We start from the raw sequence: 20,542 nt of genomic DNA on the forward strand, positions 1-20,542 counted from the left end.
TATGTTCATGATCGTATCATGGGGAAATGATTGAACAGTTAGAAATGAATTTTGGAACAGTTTATTATTATTATTATTTATCGAATTACTTTGAAAATTTCAAATTTTAAGGGAAGAAAGAGGGCGTGTTCTTTCTTCTTCATCCTTCACTTTTAAATCGACGATACTTGTTGTTTGTGATGTCCTCACGAGGAAATGATTGAACAGTTTTTTTTTTTTTTTTTTTTTTTTTTTTTGTAAAACAATGCAACTTTCCTTAAAGGGAGTAGGAGGTTCAAACTTCACGCCAAAAACTGAATATGTTACGGATTTTTATTAGTGCACTTTCATTGATATTCGTATTTTAAGGGGGATAGAAGGGTCAAATAGATTCCATAAACCTAATTCGCTCTGTGCAAAGAACGGGCATTTGAGCTAGTATGGAATAAAAAGTAATGAGACTATATTTCCTTTATTTTTGTAGTACATACTCATGTATTAATACGAACAGATAATAAAATGTCTTTCTGTGTGAGTCAGTTAATTACATATCGAAAACGTTTCACTTGAAAAAGGAAATTACTGAAGATGTACCTCTATCTTCTTAACGGCAATCACATCGCCAGAGGCGGCGATTGGACGTTAAAAGTGGGGGGCAAGACATGATCTGAATATTTGATAGCAATGTTAGTTTTCCTGGTTGCTTGTAACACTTTGTTTGACGAAAGGTTGTATAACTATTAGCATGCTGTCTTTTCAGTTATACCGTATATTTTGTTTCATATTTTATTAAGTAAATTGACAAGAGCAACACGCGTAGATACTCTTAAACAACGAAGGTGTAAGAAGAGATTTGATTCCTTGCTCATGAATATCTGTCTGGAAAATTGTGTGATCAGATTAGGGGCCTATTTAATAAGAAGTTTGCAAAACAAATAAACAGAAAGGATAATATTAATCAAATAATCATAGTAATGAATAATGAGGCTTGTTTTGCAAAAGTTATATTGAAACTGGAAATTAATGAACAACTTATATTTTTAATTCCACGAATGCTATTATATGTATTATTACTCTTAGAATGACAGTGAATACTATAAGCATATGCTACGACATTTAAATAAATACTTTTGCAGCTTCCCGAAACATGTTCGCTGCCATTCAGTACACTTCTCACTTTCTTGGAATATATCAAAACTCAGCAATACTTAGAGTCACTCCACATTTCAATTATACAAAATAATCCTAAAATCTAGAATTATGCTGAATTCACTAAATTTAATTGTATATACAAAACTGTATATGTACACCCCTAAACTCCTATATTACACTGCAAAATTAATATTCGTTTCTGAGCTCCTTCGAGGCTAAGCGGTTAGCGTACGCGCCTTAGACGTGGGAGACCAGGGCTCGATTCTCGGAGGAGCTCACGTGGTTCGGACTCCACGTTGATCATTTAGTCCACGTCTCATAACTTCGCTGCTGAACAGGATGTTAAACTGAAAAAAATCAATTCAAAATATTCCTTATTATTAGAAAGAAGAAAATACATTTTAGGAACTGTCGATTTTGTGCAATTAAAGAATAACTTGTGAAGGACTTCTTTTCTTGCGAAATGTTATCTCAATTAGTTCCAGAGCGGCTAACTAACATATCGATCAATTGCAAGAAGAAATGAAAGTACGCTCGAATTGTGGCGCTGCAATAGGTTAATTTTTTCGGCCATTTTTAGTGGCAGTTCAAACGCAAATCCTGTAGCTTTCTTAATTCCACAGGAAAACAACCAATACGTACTCATAGAACGACAAATATTTTATGGCACCATTTTTATTCTATGAACGAATAAAACCTACAAAACTTTATATTTCCAAATGAAACTATATACATTAATGGGTAATTTCAAAAAAAGTGGGGGGCAACTGCTCCCCTTTGCCCCCCCCCCGAATCGGCGCCCATGCACATCGCGAAACTCCCTAATTCTTCTTACATATATGGTGAGGTGTGCGTTGACAGCTTAAATTCTGGCCAGATAAATTTCACAGGAAGTACTGAATTTACATATCGAAAGAGAAGCAGGTATTTTTTTTTTTTTAACTGGTATATTTTGGTTTAGGCCAAATAATCAAGGCAACAATAGTAGATGCCGGGAAGTTTATTATTTTGGTATGGGGTTGATGACTGGCTCTTTTTTTTTTCCACTAGATCATTTCTATCAAAACCCTTCCCGTAATACTTATTGAAACTCGTCCCTTATTTTGACTATTTTTATTTGGCACCCCTGTCTGCTACCACTTCCGGTTTCAATATCAAGTGAGAATCCGTTCTTCTTTACGTGGCGTACTCACGACAGTATCGTTTGCTTTTTTTTTAATATTAATATTAAATACACTTTTCTTTTACCAAAATGCGTAATTAAACACAATCCAGAATATGTTACCATTATATATAACCACTATTTTTTTTTAAATGCTTTTATTTGAATATTTGCATTTTAATCTCCGGTTGACTACTTGTGAGTGTCACTGAGTTTCTACATTTGAGACTTTCATTTTCTTCTTTGCGAAGGGGAAAGTTGAGAAACTTGAATGCTCCAGGGGTTGCAGAGCAGAGGCAGTGATCTTTGTCTACAACCCCGGGAAAAATCAACGCCTTGCAACTCAGTGTTCTACAATGGCATCCGTGCTTGGGACCAATCACACACATACTATCGTAAAAATTAATCCCCCGCGGTGTGGAGGCCTACGACCACTTTGCCTTCCAACATCCCTCCCCTCCCCTTTCCTTTATCACCATCACCCTCAGTTATTTGTGGACCTGGACAGCGTAGGGTATGAGCAGAGCGAGAGCAACTGAAAGACGCTGAGTAAGTACTTTCTTCTCATATTATTTAGCCTTTTCCGAGGGATGAGATTAAAAATATATATACCACCGGGGGAAAAAATAATAATAAATTGTTATCTGCTTTTAAGCGCTTTCCATGATTATTTTGTGCTATTTTTTTTTAAAAAAATTCTTTACTGCTTTTCAGCGCATTTTTAGAGCGAGTTTTCAGTGTGTGAAGTCTGTTACTTTTATCTTTTGATTGATTTAGTTTAATTTTCCCACTTTCCATTTAGAAAAATAGCTTCAATGATATTTTTTATTAGGTATTAGTTTCCTTGGTGTGGCATAAAGTTAAGTTTTTCTATTAATAAAAGTAAAATTAATTTTCACCATTTTAGAGCCTTTGAAAATTATATTTACTTTTCAGCGCTTTGAAATCGGTTTCCATTTATTACTTAAAAAAACGTTTTTGTGTTTTTTAAACAGTCAATTAAAACATGAACGCCTTTATTATTTGTCATTCAAGCCTGTTTGTGATACAAGATTCGGAGACACATAATGCACTGTTGCTATTGTTACCATGGCGGCGAAAGTTGGTCTGTTATCAACGATTCTGTAATTAAATATGTAAATCGCTCCTTGGATAGAGGCACGTTTCGCTTGTTTAAAAGCTTCTCAAGAAATTTTACAAATAAGCTACTTGATCATCCGCACAACCGCCGGAATTGGGAGAATCAGAACAAAAGAAATTAGTTTTTTGATAGCACTAATTTATTTACTTACTATCTTGCAAGATTAGGAACTACATACGCAATTCGCACCATCCGATTATTACTGTACGATTTGCCCTCTTGCGATTTCTCTATTTTCATCAGGTGCTAGGGAAATTATTGAATATCATTTTCGTAATAATTATCATAAATATTGAAATTCTGTTATATGTAGAAACTCTCCTTGAGAACAGCTGAGTGAAAACATCAAGATATGGCCAACAGTTCTCGAGGCATTGGTAATGGTTTTTGTTTTATTGTTTTTTTTAACCAACAACTTTACAATGATGAAAACTTAAACCCCTTTATTTTATGCAACCCACCTCACTTAGGCGATAATCAGATTGCCGCATATTTTAGGATATTTTTTCTTAACGATTTGCAGGAATTGTTTCATTTTTAAAAATGAAATTTTTGAGTCTTTCGTCCCACGATTATGCCGGCTAAGCTAAAGGAGACGGTAATGAAGAGAAATGAATGAAATGGTGGAATGAAAAAGTTGGACGAAAAAGGAAAAACCCCGAGGAAATCCACGCACACGGTGTTTGTCCACCAAAATATTTTTTATTTTCAAAAAAGAAAATTTAATTATCAGAAATGCTCGTTCTTCGCACGGCAAAGTTAGGATTATGGAAAATATAATTTGCTTCTCCTTTAGGATACGCTTTTTAGTAAAGGTGTGGTGATGATACTCTACCTATTGGCAGACATTTTGAAAAGCGCTAATCCTTAGAGTAAGCTGTTTATCCATAGCAACACGATAAAATGCCAGCTTGGAGTGTGTACCGTAGCAAAACTCATTTAAAATGGAAACCAGTATTTCCATGGCTCGTAAAACTTCTCATCCCCATTTAGAAGGGATTGGACTTGGACTTAAACGGCATCTGGGGCAGGGGATGCTCTCTGCCTATGTCCCGAACCTCTACTTTCACACTCTCTTCACAGTGACATCACCAGCGAGGAACTTTAGAGCTTGTCGTCTGCTTGGTGCGCGACGACTTGCTAGTGAGACACCAAACAATTCTTTATTTATTTTGGGGTTTTGCTGTGTTGAATTGTGTTGTTTTCTTCTCTAGTGGCAAATTTTTGTGGACACATCTTTCTATTGTATGTTTTTGAGTACGTGGACCAATATTATTTCATAGAAAAAGTCTATATCTCGGAAGATTTCTTTACGTGGGCAGACATGCAATATTGCAAGATAGTGTGGTAAACTTGAGTACGTGTGTGCATATTTATTTATATATGTATTTTGTCTTTCTTCTCCAAGTGTTCCACATGATAGAATTAGGAATGTACCGATATATCGGTATCGGTGTCGGTAATATCAGCCACTTTTGGGAGTATCGGTGTCGACATCGGAAATGAACACCAATATTTACCGATACATTTTCCGAACTATTTTCAATTTGTTTAATATTAACAGTGACACTTATATTTCATCTTTTTGTTTTAGTTAAAAGTTATTCTAAATTATTATCAATTGTACAATCAATCATGCATGTGTACGCCTTTGATTTGCACTATTCGTACTCAACTCATAGTTTTAGTTCCTCCATGCCAAAAATGTGGTGAAGAAAACCCAAAGGTCCTCAGTCAGGATCATGGGCACTCGAAGAAAATTTTCTAGGGGGAGCCCATTTTATTTTACTTTGAAATCGAGAAATAAGATTATTTTCTTTATTCATTTTCATAAATTTCTATGTATGTGTGAAGTTCATGATTTAAAATGCTATTTTTCGATATTTTTTTTCTGCTTATTGGTCCTCTATAAAAAAAAATAGATATTTATTTGAGTTAGAAATCAGAGTAAAACTCCGGGACGTCCTGTGGGTAGAACAGGTGGGATGTCTCGTCTGCAATTCGAGACGAGAAGCATCTTTCAAATTCGAGTTTAAAAATATGGGAGTTCTTGTCTCGTTTTCGGCCGATAATGTCGGCGGTGAAATCGACTTCAATGTATTCAAATCGTAGCTTGTACACGCCACCGATATTATCGGCCGATTCTCCGACACGCAGATGCTGTCGGCCAAGCCCCCGATACTGTCGGCGGTATCGCCGGCACCGATTTTGTCGGGGGCAATGTTTTCTTATGATTGGATGCACACGCTACCGATAATGTCGGCCGGCCAGCGAGTTAGATGAAGAGAGTGAGTGACAAGGCGCTGTGTATTTTTGTTTCGTTTCTTTTCTTGGGAATTTTGTTGTTTTCATTTTCTCTATTACAATTGTATAATAATACTAGCAGCGTTCACCCCGCTTCGCTGCGGTCACCCCGGAACGCAATAAACGTTGTTACTTAGATAATTTTTACTTTTTCGCTTTCAAGTGATATGATAAAAACCATAGAAGATTGCATTAAATGTTAACATTATATCGCCTGTCATTTATGTTAACCCGCCCCGCTTCGCTGCGGTCACCCCGGAACGCAATAAACTTTGTTACTTAGATAATTTTTACTTTTTCGCTTTCAAGTGATTGCAGTAAATGTTAACATTATAGCGCCTGTCATTTATGTTAACCCGCCGAGTGACACGGTCATGCGGGTTGCATATAAATACGTTTATTTTTACCTATGATGAACTAACAAAGGATTTGTACGTTATGGACACTTGAATGGTCAATTATCTCAAGACACTGGTAATTAAAAATTAAAGTGATATGATAAAAACCATCTAGGGTCCAAATCCTAATAACCCCCCAAAAATGAAAGAAATTGGTTCAGCCGTATTAGCGTGATGAGGGAACAAAGGATTTGTGCGTTCTCTTTTATATATATAGATTATTATTATCTTGTACTATAAACAACTTCGGAACAGCTTATTATTTTTTTACAGTCTCTGTTTTGGAGTAGCTAATTCCCTTTATGAAATAAATATAAAATGTGGGAAGTCTGAAGAGTACTAGTTTCCCTCTAAATAGCTATTACCAAATAGAATATAGGAAATTTAGATAACCAATTTCTTGATTATTTTAACTCCTTTTTTTATTTTTGTTCTTTCTCTCTCTCACACACACACACTCTTTGATGGTATATTTTTTAATCTATTAATGCTTTTAAATTTTAATACATTCTGGAAATTAATTTAAGCGTAATTTTCAAAGTTTGATACACTGTGGACATAAGCATATGGAAAAAAATCCTGATTATTATTACTTTCTTTTATTTTCATCAGAATTGTGTGCAGATCACTTTTCCCGGTTCCACTCAATAAGCAATGATTGAATAGAATATTTGTTGACAAGTCAAAGTAGAATTATTATTATTTTGAAACGAAACCAGCACAATCAAACACCCTTTCCAAAGCTCCAAGGACAAGTGACTCATTTGGCATTTTGTTGATTGTGATCTCAACAATAGGGATGTGACTTCATGCTTCACATGTTGCAGATTTTTTCTCTCATTTCCATAGCTATCCCAAATCCCCCCTTTTTAAAAATAACTTGTGGAATGGCAATTGACCAAAGCTATGTATCCAAGTTTTCCCTCCTCCTTTTGTACCGGGATCGACCCCCTGATAGAGTTCTGCAGTTTAGCTACAGTGACTGAATGAAAAGGTTGTGTATTATTGCATTCGTATCTTTCTAATTTTGCTTAGATTTTTAGAGATGGCAGGAATTTTTCCATTCGATATTTTAACCCTTATTGAACTTGTGGAATGTAGACTTTGCATATGGGATAAGTGGCGAAAAGTTTATGCAAGCCTTGCCCAGGATTTTGAGTTCATGGACAAAAAGAAACGAGAAACGACAGGTATGTATGCAACAGCGCAAAACTGTCTTCAACATTGGGGGGAGGGGGTAAGATAGTTTCCATATTACATATATAGCGATGTTCAAACTATTTCTGTAGTCGAGAAACAATGATGTGGAGGATCAGGGGAGCAGAGTTGTCTTCAACATTGGGAGGCGGGCAGATTTAAGGCTTATTCTGAGTGGACATTAATTTCATCTCACTTTCCTTTCTGGCGATCGGACACAATCAAATTTCTCTCCCAAAACACACATTTCAAATCGGATTATTGGAGGGGACAGTCTCCCCAGTTCCAAGATTGGAGGGGGCATGTCCCCTTCATCCCCCGGGATTTGCGCCAGTGTATGTATGGATCAATGTAAAACAGAATTACTAATTCGAATCTTATCATTTAATCTATTATGACATTAATGTTAATTGCATGGAAAACAAAATAATATGCATACAATATGTAACAGTGTTTCAACAAAAATTAAAACTAATATAGTTTGCAATGTATAGCAGCATCAATTCTCATCGAAACGAAAATAACATGTTTACAGCATCTATTTAAAACGGCACTGTTAAATCTAATCATGTTTAGGCATAGGTCTATTTTTTCTAAGTTTTGTACCGTCCTCCACACCTCTTCAGAACAGTTTTTGTAGTCCTTGTTTTAAAAAATAATTTTCCCAATTATTATTATTTTTATTTGTTTTCATATATGGAGAAGATTTTTGTGTGTGTGTGTCGCTTACTTCGCTCATCACCGGCAACGATATTGTCGGGGCTTCCACCGATATTATCGTTGCCGTGTGCAAACGCACTTACAGTACAAACAGTACTGAAAAAAGTGTTTATACTGTTGAAAGCGGTTATCTGGCAGTATTTGAAGGATACCAAACTTAGGAGAGAAGGGACTTTACTGCCTGTCTCCCAGGCTCCATCTCCGTAATTAAGCATACAAACTATTTACCCAGTGTCGTGCCGTGAAAATTCAGCGCCCAGGGCGAGAGTATCCGACAGTATTTTTGCTGAATTCAATTTTCTTTCCTACTTTTCTATTTTCTTCCCGAATTTTGCGTCTCCTTACTTCATCGCCCAGGGCCATCGCCCTGGGGGACGGCACTGCTTACAATAGGAGGTCCATTCTTCGATTCTGATTATTAGCTAATTGCGTTGATGAATGCCTATCATAGAAATTAATTTAGACCATAATATAAAACAGAAAAAGTGATTCACTCATCAAACGTCGAGGCTATAGATAGACGAAACTTCTTATGCTCAAAATATACGATAAAAAATAAATTATAGTAAATCAATCAATTTTATGTCTCACGATTATGCCGTGTACGGTAAAGGAGGCGACAATGATAAGTGAATTAAATAGTGGAATAAAGAAAGTGGGAGGGAACGGGAGAACTCCGAGAAAACCCACGCAGAATGTATTTGTTCACAAAACCCACTCGGTGCGAGCTGGGGTCGAATCAGGAGCCCCCACGCAGCAGAAGTGAATGCTTGACCACTGAACCACTGCGAAAATAAACGATAAGAAAGGATTTTTTTGTTTGATAAAACGTATCCTAAGGGTGTTGAAGTCGGATTCAAATATTTGTTCTGTTTAGCGTTTTTGAAAGTTCCGTTTTAAAAGTGGAAAGAGGGAAATTTGGCAAGGACGATTTCCTCTTTATTCAAAAAGTAATCAATTGGAAGATTTGCTTAGGTTAGAAATGTTAAGTAAATTCTCTTTGTCGCTTTCTTTTCTTTCCTTCCTTCTTTCTTTCTTTTTTTCCTTCGGAAATTCAATTTCTAAGAGGGAGAGGGTAGTTTGTATAATATTAAAATTTCTGTTTATTTGTGAAGAAAATAATCAATGTAAGTACGCCCTTAAGTTGGAGATGTGAAATTGGATATATAAATTATTTATTTAAAATAGCATCTTTGAGCATGTTCCATTGTTTCCAAAGGTTACGCTTCTAAAGAGGAAGAGGTATCAATTCTGAAAACATTCAAGTTTCCACTTTTATACTGATTACACTTTCGAAGAACAGGAGCTTCCCGTGCGAAGAACAGGAACTTCTGCCAGTTCAAAATTTAGTGGGAAAGGAATTGTAAGGGGGATGCTTTGGCTTTTGTTTTTATTACATGAATGAATGTTTTTTTTTTTTCTGAAGGGGAGATGATGGGAGAATTTACAGATATCACCCCTGCCTTAATCACGTATGTGGAACATCGATCGAAGTATACCAGAACCGCCTACAGCAGGGAGTAATCTACACTCCCCCAACACCCCTCCAAATTTCTTTACACACACCTCTGGATGGAATAGAATACTCCCCCAAATCCAATTGTATCAATCAGTATCGTAGGGTCTATAGGTTATTTATTACATGAAGTTAAAAAAAGGTTTAGCATTTAGGAAATAAGGTAATACAGGTATTCTTATTTATTTATTTCACTTCAAAATACGAAGAGACCTCGTTCTCATGTACGGCTTCGAGAACCACATGACCTCATTCTTTCGGGTGGTGTTTCGATCAAAACAATTGACAAAAAGACCCACGTATACCTACCCTCCTGGGCTCCGCGGTCGTTTCCGAGAAAAGAGATTGATGGGCAGATGCAGATGACTGAAATTGGCAATGTCTTGAGCGGTCATTCACCTACCTCCTTTTCAATAAGGAAAAATGGGACCATATAGTAATAAGCCTATACCAGATTCAGTTGGTAGGTGCTACTCCGCAAGTGTTGTATCAATGGACGGAAGTTAGAAGGATGCAGTCAAAACGCTTTTAGAAATGAAGAGATCGATCGAGGTAAGAATTATATATTTTTAGACTGAGTCTAGTATTATGCAGGAACTATTTGTTGCTAGCTTAATTTTTTTGTAAAATATATTATTATTCACGTAAATTCATTGAGCGGATTATTAAAATTAGGCTACATTAAAAAAGGCAAAACAGAAAGATACAAAATATTTGCAAATTGAAAAACCGGATTTCTAGAAAACAATTAAATCAATGAATAATTTTCTTATGAAAGATATTCAGAGCCAATAACATAGTCAGGAAGGGACAGGAGCGGAGATTAAGAGATCAAATATTATAACAATTACCGTTAACAACAGGGCTAGAATATTAAAATAATGAAATTGCAACTATGCACAGTATTAAATACTAAACGAATGTGATTTCAGCACGGGACGAAGGAATTTTTTCCCCAATTAATATTTTGGAAAAAATCACCCACTAAAATTTACTGGGGGTGAATAAATTGAAATAACGGCAGAATTTTGCAAAATAATTACAATAATTCGTATGTAATCAATTCATATGTAATTAGTGGGTAAAATAGTGGTGGTTAATTTCTAATACAGTGAAACCTCCTTAATGGGCATATCTCAATAGTGGATACCTTCATAAGAGAACAAACTTTCTTATTTTTTCATGCCGTAAATATGTGTGGTGTAGTGTTATGAGTAGAGATGCAAAAAAGCCGGCTTTTTTGAATCGATGGTTTTTTTCACATAAAAAGCCGGCTTTTTTGGGAAAAAAACGAGAATTTTGGAAATTTTGGCTTTTTTCATTTTCATGATTTTTCTATCTAAATAGCTTTTTTATAGTATATTCTATACTTAGATAATAATTCCATGACCTAAATGCCATATTTCACTCTAAAATTCACCATCAAGATGGATGGAGCACATGTTTCACGAATTAAAGGTAACATGAAGAATGTAGTATTTGAGGGCAATTTTAGAGGCTATTTAACTTTATTTTAACTTTTGAGTTATCGATATTTTTTCTTCTCGATATCATTTCAGTTTGTCGTCTGTTTCATTTCTAAGAGTTTAGTACTCTAGCTTCTAACGCAGAAGTTAAACTTACGTTTTTCTACATATCCGTCAAAGCGTACGTTTTTCAATATATCCGTCTAACCGTACTTCCACATTTCTGTTATACTGTAGCTGTGCAACGATTTAGCAATAATTTTCCGTATACAACCTTGAATACTAATTTATACAAATAATCAGTAGCGGATTTAGAAACGTACTTTGGGACGGGTTTCTCTGATTGTTTCATTTTCTAAAATCTCCTAATTTTATTTGGGAGGAGCTTGAAGTTTATGAGTACAGGCATAACTAATATTGTATTTCGTTTCGTTTATATATTTAGCGATAATCTTCCGGATACAACCCTGAAGATCATTTTATACTGAGAATCAGTGGCGGATTTAGAAAAGTATTTTGGGAGGTTTTTCTTTTCTTACTAATGTTTAGTTTTTCTAAACATTCATAATTTTTATTTGACGGCAGCTTAAAGTTTATGAGTAAAGGCATAACTAATATATATTTCGTTTGTTTTAGACATTCCGTAATTTTGGGGAACAGGCTTCAGTCCGAAAGACCGCTCCCCCTAACCCTCGCAAAACCGTCACTGCTGGTAATTAGTAATAATAACGATTTAAAAACAATAAGAAATGAAGTCAGCCAACTCACAGTACACGCACTATTTCTACTTCATAGACGGAATGAAGAAAAGTTTTGTCAGAATAGTCGAATGCTGAGTTGAATTCCGGACTTCTCGATAGAAGCGCAAAAGCTCCAGTCAATCATGTTTGTTGTGCAGTTGCATTTATCTTAACTTAAATATATTCCGTAGTCCTTTTTTTTGTGTGTGTGTTGGTGGGGTGGGAAGAGTTCCATAATGATATGAAGGGTGTGTGCCAAGAACATGGTAACTAACAAATTTTCAATTGCTGAGTTACGCAGCATCAGATAGGCAGCAACGCATACCGCTTCGTTTAATCCCTCATGTATAGACTTATGTGAAAAATCAGCTTTCTGACTTTCAAAATGGATTGTGCAGCAGAAAATTTCTAATAGTAAAATTATGGGTTACCATGTTCTTATCTCACACCCTTCATGTTCAATCCCTCTTGTTAAAAATACAGAAAACTTGAGGACTGAATAAACCGTGATGGTGCTTATATAAAACTGTAGAATTTCAAGAATATACAAAACCAAAAGCTCTAGGTGTGCAGCCTTTAAGTGTATCATATAAATCTAAGTATTTTTCTTATGTTTTATTTTAATTTTATTTTGTTCCAAAAAGAGGGTATGGAATATTTTGAAGTAAAAATACTACATAGAATTTTGCTACTTATTTGAGTATTTTTTTAAAAGAAGTATTTACTTTTAGGGTTGGCTGCTTTACACCAGCTGTTTTTCTTCTTTTTTTAAAAATAAACAACTGGTTTAAACCGAAAAAAAAAATAAAAGGTACGAAAAATGCGAATCGTGTGAACTTCATGGTGACGTTTCCATACATCAAACCATCTGCATTAGTTTTATTTCCTTTTCACCTTTTAATCAAGGTGTCCCATGTTCAATTCTCGGTCGAACCACAACCCTTCTTTCATGCGTAAACAAAGTAGCGGTTCGGATGTCACTTTAAGCGAAAGTCTTTTCCTTGATAACCTCGGTATTACGTAAGGATGTTAAGCCTAAACATACGAAACGAAACTAAATTGTATATTTCTGCATGCCTGAATGCCTGTTGTTTTATAAAGAAGCCAAGGTTGCTTAAATATACTGATATAAATTGACAAAATTTATCGATTGCCTACGTAGCTTCCAACATTAGCTTGGATTGTACTTTCAATGATATGTACGCACTAAATTTGTAATTTAATACCTCAGTTTTAGCGTACTGATTATGATACGTTGACCTTTAAATTTTACATGCAAAGCAATAACAGGATTTTTCCGTTATTGTTTTACATTTAGAGTAATGACGGGATTTTCCCGATGGCTAGGGCGGGAGTTTCTCAATTTAAGAAATGTACTGACCGGACTTCTTTAAGCTTATATGACCTCTTCCAGCATAACCCCGTTGTTGCATAATATCACCAAGGCGAAACAAACTTATTTCTGTCAGTATGTAATATAAATACATAAAGCAAAATATCTAAACCCCCCAAAAAACTGGTTTAAACCAAAAAAGCCGAGTTTAAACTCCCCCCCAAAAAACGGGTTTTTGGCATTTTCAAAAACAACCATGGCTCTTGCCAACCCTGCTTACTTTTGTATGTAGGAGATTTTAAAAAAAATGTTATTATATCATTGGTTAATCCTTTGGAATTCATAATGTAAATATGTTGAGAAGTAAAACTGTTTGAAATATCTTTTCGAAATTCATGGTTTATTTTCGAGGTTTTATATTATTATCGGCATCAACCACTAATTAAATGACTTTTTGTGTTGTAGAGAAGCGAAACAAAATCTGATTTATCAATTTAAAGCAGAATTTTGAAAAAAGCCCAAAATTTCCCAAGCAAAAAAGCGAAGCAGAAAAAACCGAGTTTTTTTCCAAAAAAGCCCTTTTTTTTCGAGCCCTTGCATCTCTAGTTATGAGAGAAAATCCTTCCTTTTAGGGACACCTCTCATTTACGGACAAATAATTGTGTTCCACCGAGGTCCGTTTTGAGAGGTTTCACTGTATTACTTAGTTTAATAATAAATGTTCAAATGTGTGAACTTCCTATATTGAACCTACCACTGTGAAGAGCTGATATTATTATTATTATTATTTGCTCTTCTTTCTCGCCTCACTTCCTTGTCATTATTTCGCACCCTGGAAGCATTTTCTCCCAAAGTATTTTGAATTACAGTATTATTTAGTATTTTAATTCCGAATCATTTCTTTACTAACGCCATCCTGCTCAGAATAGTATACAGCACAACTTATAATAATTATATTTAATTGGGACATACTATTAAGGCTGTACAATAGAGTCTATCGATTTTTTTTTAATTTTTTATTTATTTATTTATTGATTTATTTATTTATTTTTTTTATTTTTAGAAATCATGTTATTCTTAGTGCCCATTAATGCCGAGTTACTATAAGATATAGGAATATCAAATCGACGCTTCAGTTTTTAAAGTTGTAGCATTGGCTTGAAATTTAAGAAAATGAAAAAAAAAAAATCTTCGTTTTCTCCTTGTATTAATATAAAATCTTTGAACGTAGTTTCCTACTCGTGGTAATATGAAATTTTATTTTAATGATCCAATGTACAGAAATTAATCTATTACAAAGTGTAAGTTTTTTTTTTTTTTATCAGATTTAGCTCCATAAATGAAAGCTGCGAGGGAGGGGGGGGGGGGGACATGGAACCAGTTACTCTTGCTAATAGTTGCGTAACAAAATATATTGTTTTCTTTGAGTTTGTTTAAAAATGTATATCACTATTCTGAGAGCATCCCCCTTTTATTTTGAACACCCCTCCAAGTAAAAATTTCTGGCGTACTTACTGGCCTACAGTCCACTGGTTCTCAACCTTTTTTTAACTGATGACACACTTAAACGTATGCCCATGATATCGCAACACACTTGTTTGATTTTTTAATTAAAATCATATATAAATTATAATAATCTGTGGCATACGCAGTTTCATAAAGGGGGTTAATGCACTCAATCTCATATCCTTTCAGGACATGCATGATTTTTGTATATATCTTATACCTTAAAATAATCTTTAAAAATATTGCTCAGAACAGGCACGTTGTCAGGAGTTCGTAAAGGGGGGAGGGGGGGCGTCACATGAAATACTGTAGCCATCACACCAGGGGCTCGATCATTCTAAACTATTTTACTGGCAACATATATTGGTTCGTTTGGCCAGGATTTCGTAAGGGAGGGGAACGTGACATGAAATTCTGAAGGCTCATGAGCTCGATCAATCTAAACTACTTTACTATCAGCATGTTTTGTTATTACAATAAAATGAGGATATGTCGGGAAGTATTTTAATAATAAACTATGAAGAAATCTCGAGTAAAATAAAAAATGTATTGAAAAAGTTGTTACAATATTTACGTCCTTCCTCTGTTCATTCAAATATAACAATTTTCCTTTCATTATGACCTCAACTATTACAAAAAGTACATATTCACTATTATAAAAAACTACATACTCAGTAATATCTTGTAAATTATTTTACAATATCTGTGTTTCTTTCTCTGTTGAAACAGATCTTAACAGAACTTTCTTTCCACACAAACTTTTGTTTCTATTATTTCGTCAACTACTGTCTGTTCCAAATGACAGGTTAAAGGAGTAGTAGAAAATTGTTTTTGAAATAACATGTTTGACATTGCAAGGATGCCATGACTAAAAATTATGATAAAAAATGTCCATGCTGTTACACAACGGCACTATGCTTTCGGAAGCTTGAAATCTCCCTGACTAGTAGCAGAAATTCTGAGAATTCCGTAACTTTTCTAGAAATTTCCAATTCCCTGACTCTTGCAGGATATCTCACTCTCCTCGCCACTATGTATTACAAGTAATACAAATCTCCTCATAAGAAAGAGTAACCAAAAGCTGTTTTTTTTTTTTTTTTTAATTTTTAACGCTGATCCTTCTTTTTCTCATTTCATTTAGTTTCATCCTTCCTTATTTTTTTTTCATTTCTGGTCTCGAAGGGGGGGTTCCGAACCCCCCTTGGCTACGTGCTTGGCTCAGAAGAGTTGAAACCTCCAAATCCCCTTCAGTATACCACTTCAATACTATAAGAATATAAGTTTCTATAAAATAGTGACTCTAGGTAATACTTGGCATTGCTGTTGCCGTTGTAAGCATTACTGGTACAGCCTATCTCAAAATAGAGCCTGATTGGTTCATTGAATTCTGAAATTTGACGACACACCTTATAAGATTACGTGATACACTAGTGTGTCGTGACATAGCGATTGAGAACCACTGGCTTACGTGTAACTTCTTTTCCTGGTTGGAAATAGTCAATCTCCTAAGAACAAGTATTTGAACGAGTTCTTCGCAGATAATAAAAGATGTTATGTCCAGTGGTTATATGGCTTTTAAATAAAGCAGACGGCACAGTGAAAGTCAGTGATTGTAAAAAGTCAGGGAGATGAAACGATACGATTCACGTACAAGATGTTTTTCTTTTAGCTCCTGGTAGCTATATGGTTAAGTGTGAGCGTCTTTGGCGCACCGGAACCGTGTTCGATTCCCGGCAACTTATCCGAAAGCTAATGTAGTTTGGATCCAATGTTAAGCTGTAGGTCTACGTCTCAGCCTCGTTGCTGAAAGCAATGCTAAACTCCTATCCGATTAACCAATCAATGAACCAATTATATAAGTGGTCCAAGTGAGACGGTATGCGGTGGTATGCCATACCGCCTCTGATTTTTCAGTAATAGGGACATAGGCCCTACCGTCTCTGGTTTTACAGTCATCAAGACAATATTTAAGTAGCCGGTATGTTGAGTCAAAATCATCATAAAACATACCGCCTCTGCTTTTTTTCCACTTCGAACACTGTTTCATAGTCGTTGTGCAGAAATTATGACGTAATAACGCGTACAGAGATTTTTCTGGAAAGAGGCATTAGTTCACAGCTTTTTGTACACGCTATGACTCACTTTCGACATTTTTGAAACTTATTAAATTACACAACAGTGGAACTGAGCTTCTTAAGCATCAGTTACACGCTTCTTCTGTCCTTGGTCAGTGGCAGTTAATGTTAGTGTTGCAGCGTTGCGCAACGACCAAAGTATTTCAAGAAAAAAAAAAAAATATATCATCAATAGTAGTAAAGAACAGAAAAAATACTTTTTAATACTCGCATATATACACTTTAAATAACATTTTTTTTTTTTACTTTTGTAACTGTCCGTTCCGTTAATCCGTTTTAAAAAGCGAAAAATAACCCGTCATAGAGTCTTTAATTTATATTGTGTTGCAGCGAGCATACAACGAACAGATTCCTTCATCGCGGCAATTGGAGCAAATGTTAAGTCTCCTTTCCCCTATCTCAGAAGTTAAATGGACTAGTCGTTGCAGTGCTGCAACACAGCACGGTTTCCAGTGAACGATAAGGTTTTTCGCGCTAAATAAGATTTCTGAATTTTCTTTCACTAGCAATTAACAAATGGAATTTGTTTTTATGCATTCATATTTTTAAATTACGGGACCATGCTCAAGCAAATCAATATAATGACAATTAAAAAAAAAAAAAAAGTGATTGCAGAATTACAAAATAAGAAAGAAAATATCTAGTAGAGGAGAAAATAAATGAAAGTAGACCCCCATTTATAAGTTAATTCTTAGCTTATATTGATAATGAAGGCTTCTTCTACAGTAATTTGTGAATCAAATATTAATAAGTCAGTATGTAGAATCGCTACCCCCCCCCCTCTGTGGATAGTATTTTAGTATAAACATATTTCTTTTATAAAATATTTTATACTCTTGGTAATTTCCACATAAAACTGTATGATGGGGAACGCCACATTGAATTTGGGACTAGTTAGCAATGCTCAGGGGCGTAGCCACGAGGGGGTTCACCGGGTCCGGACCTCCCAAAAATTTCGAAATTTGACTAACATTTGTAGACTTTCTTAACGAACTATACTTGTTTAACAGAGAAACGATTGATGTAGGCTAAATATTTTATTTTACGCCTCATCATGTACTCTTCTTTCCTTATAAAAATAATCGTTCTATCGTTTTTTCTAAAAATATAGGTGACAGTAAGTAAGAATTACTTATCGTCTTTTCGGGTGCAGTATAAGACAGGTTCCATATTATGTAGACGTATTGGACCTCCGTCAAATACTTTGGACCCCTCCCAGTTAACATTTCTGGGTGTAGAACTGGCAGTGCTGTTTGTTTTGATGTTCTTTGATTTTTGGCTTACATGCTGTATCCTTCATCTGGCGGGTTTCGAGGTTTCCTTTCCAGAACATATCACATTGGTAAGCCTTGTTTCGCCTCATGTGGAAGTATATTGTGTTCATCGTGCATTGCGTAACAACCAAGACGGATGATTTGGAATGTTTTTTTTTTCGTTTACGCAGCATATATATATATATATATATATATATATATATATATATATATATATATATATGTGTGTGTGTGTGTGTGTGTGTGTTGATGTATGAATATATTACATTCGGAATTCATATACCAGTACCTCTTCTGTATCAGCTGGTTTGGTTTTTAATTATTAGGTTTAATTTTATTGTGTGTGCTTTAATTCTGTAAATAACTTACAAATTCTGAATGAATTGTATAACATGACTTCTGTAAATAAGTTACAAAAAAAAAAAAAAAAAAAAAAAAAAAAAAAAAAACTGACCAGCTTTCAACTGAGGAAAAATTTGCAATTAAGGCTTAGACAAAACAAGCAAAGGGAAATTCAGGAGAGTATTCGAAAAAAAAATCCAGTTTAAATTTACAGGATATCTTATGGGAGCAGTGTTATTTGCACCAGATACTGTCGAGGAATTCGGATCACTGTCAGGGACTGAGTTTGCTAGAATGAATCATTCAAAATAATCTAGAAAAAATATTTAGTGAATCTACAAAGCTTCTGAAATTATATTAACTGTACCTATGGCGTCAGCAAAAGACGAAAAGTTTTTTTCCACATGAGAAAGAGTTGATACTTTCAAGGAATTGAATGTCCCAAGAAAGGTTATCACCATTGGTTATGCTTTCCATCGAAAAAGACCTGACAATAAGAATACCAGAGCTCAACCAGCATGTATTAGACAAATTTACTCCAATCAAAGAGAGGATAATAAACTCACTAATTAATTAAGGTGATTAATCGGGTTAAATGTCGTTCATTTTTTAAAAATACAATTTTATTTAATTTAACATGTCACATAGCATTTGCGTCTAAAGTTATGCTGATTAGTCAATGATCAACTTTATATCTTCTCTTATCGTTCGTACTGCAACACCCGAAACCACAATCCACCAGACGCCACTGTCCTTGGTTATTCTGTTACAACTCCAGATTCATTATATTACGAGATGCTGACTTTAGAATAAATGAAACCTCCCATTACATTAAAGTACAATTGGAAATGGGTAAGGACTTTATTAGAAATTTCTATCACATTTCAATCGAAAATATTCTTCATTATTATTATTCTAAACAATGAGGTAGGGTTATTCTTATTCAGAAGTAATGATTGGATGGAAACATTCACGTGATGCTGTCATTGTTAAGGGGAGCAGTCAGGAAAGGCGCGTCGCGTAGCGTACGTGCAGACGTGTAGTGTAGAGTGGTGTAATCGCATTGGAATTGTGATGCAATCCATCTGTGAGGAAAAGGAAAGGTTTAGTTCAGTTTCAACAAGTAAGTAATATTGTTTTCACATATTTTTGAAAGAACAATTACGTATGTAATTAAAGGTTTGAACAACATTATTGTAGCAATAGGCCACTACTTCACGTGTGTTGCGTTCCTATGAAGGCCTTTATGATAATCACGTTGCAGACTAATATCATTTGTATATGAACAACCAATTTTAATAATTTAAAAGTGTAGCTACTTCATTTACAGAGACAACGAATGCTTGGGTCTAGCTTTGTGCATTATTAGAATAGTCACACCACGCGTGCAGAAGTGAGCCTGCATCTTGCTATCGTACAGAATGAAGTTATTCCCGGACATGTGTATATAAGGTGTTGTATGGCAGATTTTGCTTCCTAATATCTCAAAGAAAGTTCTTTTTTTTAGACGTCCATTTTAATAGCTATGCTTGAACATAATTCATTTCTTAATCAGAATAAACATCATTGAAATAAACACTGAGTATAGACAGAGATTTTATTGAGTGTATACCGTACTAAGATCATAATGTAAATGTAGTGTTCTTTCTTTTCTTTTTTCTTTTTTTTCCTAATTGCGTTGCCCAACAAATCGTCATGGTAGGGTAGGAAGTCTTGCCTAATCCGTGATAAGTAGAAAGTTTTTCAGTATCCTTTTTATAGTCAGGACGTGCTTGAATGGTGTGATCGTTTGAGTATTAATACGTTTTTCTTCTTCAGTCAGTAAAGGAAAGCCAGAGGCGATATGTGATCATAGCAGCGGGGCGTCGATGAATGTCAGGTTTTATTATTTTCAGCTGGGCCTGCACATTTAGTTAGTTCTTCTGCAAACGAGAGGCAATAATATTTTTATTTTTTTAAAATCTTTTATCAAGAAATGCTTTACAAAGTGTTTACGAAAGGAGTTGCATAACTGAGCAAATAATTCACTTTAGGGGGGCTACAGCGTGTGAACGTTTGCCATAAAAACAACTGCAAAAAGCACGAAACAACACGAGGGGGCATGAGCAGTTACGCGTGGGTACGTTCACAGGGAGAAGGCACGTCAGTGACGATGGGTATGTGCGTATGCGAGGATA

At 35.0% G+C, this 20,542-nt stretch overlaps 1 protein-coding gene and 1 long non-coding RNA gene across 3 annotated transcripts in view; one reads left to right on the plus strand and one right to left on the minus strand.

The window, feature by feature from the left end:
* Positions 1-20,542, minus strand: part of LOC145676002 (uncharacterized) — a 358,531-nt gene that overhangs the window by 227,715 nt on the left and 110,274 nt on the right. The window lies entirely within an intron of this gene.
* Positions 2,796-20,542, plus strand: part of LOC145676004 (uncharacterized) — a 128,305-nt gene continuing 110,558 nt past the window's right edge. The window contains exon 1 of the long non-coding RNA XR_014129259.1: positions 2,796-2,842. This is a non-coding gene — a long non-coding RNA (uncharacterized LOC145676004). The remainder of the gene's footprint in view (positions 2,843-20,542) is intronic.

Source organism: Thermobia domestica, chromosome 18 (genome assembly GCF_964235325.1).
Source record: "Thermobia domestica chromosome 18, izTheDome1.hap1.1, whole genome shotgun sequence".
Lineage (NCBI taxonomy): Eukaryota > Metazoa > Arthropoda > Insecta > Zygentoma > Lepismatidae > Thermobia > Thermobia domestica.